Here is a 4,163-nt window from a genome sequence, read left to right as displayed (position 1 = left end):
TTGGTTGACAGTGCACACACCTCTTCTAGTACTTCTTCGCTCTTATTGCATGCTTGAATATTGTATTGAGACTAGCCTTGGTTAGAGGCTATCTTTTCCATAAGAGTTTCAGCTTTTCCAAGGGTGAGTGGCATAAATGCTCCTCTTGCAGTAGCATCTAGTTGTTCACAAGCTTTCTGAATTAATCCATGGTAGAAACCTTGCATGAGTAAGCAATCTTCCATCCCATAATGAGGACAATCTAAAATGTATTCTTGGAAATGTTCCCATGCCTCTAGAATGGTTTCTCCTTTTTGCTATTGGAAGTTAGAAAATTTTCCTCTTAAGGTATTTAGTCTTGCCTATAGGGAAGAAATTTACAAGGAAGGCCTTAGAACACTTTGCCCATATGTTGATGTTATCTTTGTTGGTGTAGAACCACTACTTCACCCTTCCCACTAGTGAGAATGGAAATAAGCGGAGTAGTATGATATCTTGAGCAATGTCCTTGATGGCGATTGTGCTGCTAATCTCTAGGAAATTTTGAAGATGAGCACTATCATCTTCATGTGCCTTTCCACTGAATTGGGTAGCTTGCACCATGTTGATGAGGCTTGGCTTGAGCTCAAAATCAATGTTGTTGGTTTTGAGTGTTGGTCTAGTGCAGATGTTCTTAGGGTTCTTGGAGCAGAGAACTCACGCAGAGTCTTTTTAGCCATAGCTTCAGAAACTAGTGTTGAGCTTCCTCTTGAATGATTTGATTCTGATTGTTGGTGAATCACAGCCAATCCTGCAATACCATGTATAAGATATGAACAAAGACAAATAGGGGTAAGCCTGTTAAAGCAGAGGTGCTTAGTTATGATTTCATCAATAAGTATTTATTTGATCAATTCTCTTAGCCTTGTGCCCATCCCTAGCAACGGTGCCAGAAATGCTTATTGGCATTTCTTAGCATCACTCTTTTCTAAGTTGTCATCCCTAGCAATGATGCCAGAAATGTGTTGTTGGTAATTATTGAGGACACTTGTAAATTTATATAAATACTAAGTAATCCGTAAGCGCACAGATAATATACTATTGTACAATTTAACCCGGGAGTATACCAGATAACATACATTGCGTGAAATGGGCACCAGAAGGTTCTAGAGGACCCTAGAGGACACCACACCAAAGTGGGAGCCAAGAGGCTGCCAGGTGGGGCTAGCCATCCCCACCTACATGGCGCCTAGCCCCTGGGGCCACCCGTTAGCCTCTGCTTTGTTATGTCGATTCTCCACCACCTTCTAGGTTGCATCTACACCATTCTTTAGGTTAGTTTTATCCAAGGGCTCACGATGGACACTGCATCCTATATAAATAGCCTTGTACCCCCTCCCTCAGTAGATCCCTAAAACCCTAATTCATATCTTCAGGATCAGGGCCAACAATCAAGAGAAGATTAGTCCTCCATAGGATCTAGTCTTATAAATAGAATAGTGAGATAGAGAGTGAGGGAAGAATTTGGAGTAGGTGTCGGCCTATCGGTGCTCACTCTATGGCTTGTACCTTGGCAGATCCAAGTTCTACTTGAGCTTGCCTTCAAGATCTCTCTGGTAATCAACTTCTGATTCAAGTAAGCAATTGTTTATATTGTTCATCGGGATCATGACTCTCTTTTGAGTGCTTTAATCTATAGACACTCTAGGTTAAAGTATTAATCATAAGTGTAAGCGTTGCCAAGGAAACGATTGCCGAGGAAACAATTGCTGAATTAACTACAAGCCTTGCTTAACCTTTTATCTTTTATTCTTTCTTTTGTTTTACTTTTTCATTTAGCATGGATTCCACTCCTATCTATCAATATGCTAAACCCATGAGTCCAAGCCTAAAGCCACTAGAATCTTTAGACCCTATCATAACACCTGGTTATGAGCTGTGCCTGTATTTAATAAAACTGATTCGAGATAAATCCTTCTCAGGAGAAGGCGATGAAAGCCCATACTCACACCTATGGGAGTTTGAACATACCTGTGCATGCTTGTGTATCGCTGGCATGTTTGACAAAACCTTAAGATGGAAGTTATTCCTGTTCTCTTTGACGGGAAGAGCTAAACAATGGTACAATCTAACCGTAGGAAGTATGCAAGGAGATTGGAAAATATTATGCTCTAAATTTTGTTTATGTTTCTTTCTCATCTCTAAGGTAGTCAGCCTTTGAAAAGAGGTTCTAAATTTTAGACAACTAGAAGAAGAATCTCTAGGTACATCGTGGGATCATTTTACTGAACTCATCATCACTGGCCCAGACCTTGCCATTCAAGACCCTAAACTTCTTCAATATTTTTACATGGGTCTTAGCAAGGATTCTAGGGAATCCCTTTCTGCAGCCTCTAGAGGAGCTTTCCTTCATTTGTCTGCTAGTGGAGCAAGGGCTATGCTTGATAGAATTAGTGGAAACACTCCCTGCACTAGCATTCATTATGATCTCCTCGAAGAAGAGAAGGAATCCTCTCCGAAACAAGAAGAGGAAGTTTTGATAGCCAAATCACTACCACTCTGATCCCAAGATGTAGCTATCAATCCCAAACCACCAATACCCCAAAATCCCCCAAAAGAAGAAGGAATTCCACCTTTGGAAATCCCTATTGAGATTAAGGATGACCTCTTTGGTGCTGATTTTGGGAGAGCATTAAATTCTCATAAGAGACCTTCAAGCAAATATAATTCAAATCCTCTCAAGAAGGGATGTCTTAGAAAGCGTCCTCATTCCCATGTGGCATGTCTAGTGATGCCATAGAAGCGCATAGCCATTTAGAAGCCCCTCCTATCATTTCCCCTTCTATGCCCACATTAGATGTCTTATTTGAACCCATCTCTCAACCCATCCTTGATGCCGATGATCCCTCTTATGCTCTCTCTCCTAAGTCTCATGATGACCCTAGAAATCCATTAAGACAATCAAAGCATAGGAGTCATGAAGACCATAAGGATGACCAAGAAGAGCAATGACAATGGTGGGAATGTATTAAGAATTGACTGCAATGTATTAAGAATTCATTTGCCATTGCTAAAGATTGGATGGACAAGGACTAAGACTTATGGGTAGAATGCAAACTTGGCTTAGATCCAAACGGTGAGCTTAAATCAACCTCTTTAATAAACATGACTCATCCAAGTTTGGAGGAGGCTTTTGAGAAGATCACCCTGAGAGTCTCCAATCCTAGGAAAATATTGCACATTCATGAAGAAACATCCTTGGAGCTTGAAAAGGAAGATGACATTGATGAGCATGGGATTTATTTCATGAACACCTCATCAAATCCATGCTCACATGAGAAATCTCCTAAATCAATTGGTCTCTTTAACATTGCCACTCATGAGATCTTCAACCCCCTCATACTTCCTTTTCATAAAGACTTTGAAAGGGTGGTTGTAGATGAATATGTTTATCATAAATATTGCAAATCTCGTTGTGAGAATCTTGAGATAGGTACATAAAGGTTGGTGTTGGAGGGGAAACCACTTCACCAACTTGTGTGCAATTAGAAGGTTTCCCAAGGATGAGCTTTTGTCCTAAAGCAAGCACTTTTGGGACATAGCATGAGCTTTCACCTTTTTCTATAATGTCCTTGTGAAATGAGAATAGAAATATAATTATGAAAATATTCCTTTGGGTATTTTTTTCACCAACCATTCTAGGTTTGAAGCAAAAAGAATGAAGGATGATGATGCCAGGTATGTCCAACCAATCATTATGCAACATTGAATCACATCCATCCAAATTTGATTTTGCCTTGCAAAATTCAAGTGTGGGTGATGAACTTCTCTAAAAAATCTTATACCATGTTGCTAATTCATCTTGGTTGTCTCTACCTTTAAGCCATGCTCAATTTGCTAAATAACAATCATACTCTTTCATCTCCAATTGAATAAATCTCTATAATGCTTTCATGCTACCTTTGTTTGCCATAGTATACTTAGGGTTCAGAGTATTTTCATACACCTTTTAAATTTGGCATGGTGCTTAGTTTAAACCAAAAGGTGTGCTGATTTTACTTCCAAAGGCTTTTAAATTAAGCGAGGTGCATAGGTTAAAATGCCTTCCTAAATCAAATTAGACATGGTGTCTAGGTTGATTTTTGAGCCAAAAGTATGCTTTAATACTGGTTATTTTGTTGGACTAACTCCTATAGGAAACTCTC

General features: G+C 39.5%; 1 non-coding gene across 1 annotated transcript; it reads left to right on the top strand.

The window, feature by feature from the left end:
* Positions 1 to 222: 222 nt before the first annotated feature.
* Positions 223 to 329, top strand: LOC136490517 (small nucleolar RNA R71). Its single transcript, XR_010767796.1, has one exon. It is a non-coding gene; the product is annotated as a small nucleolar RNA R71 (small nucleolar RNA).
* The last annotated feature ends 3,834 nt before the right edge of the window (positions 330 to 4,163 follow it).

The sequence above is a fragment of the Miscanthus floridulus genome, chromosome 10, assembly GCF_019320115.1.
Source record: "Miscanthus floridulus cultivar M001 chromosome 10, ASM1932011v1, whole genome shotgun sequence".
Taxonomy (NCBI): domain Eukaryota; kingdom Viridiplantae; phylum Streptophyta; class Magnoliopsida; order Poales; family Poaceae; genus Miscanthus; species Miscanthus floridulus.
The sequence above is the reverse complement of the archived record's forward strand: the minus strand, read 5'-3'. Positions and strand labels throughout refer to the sequence as shown.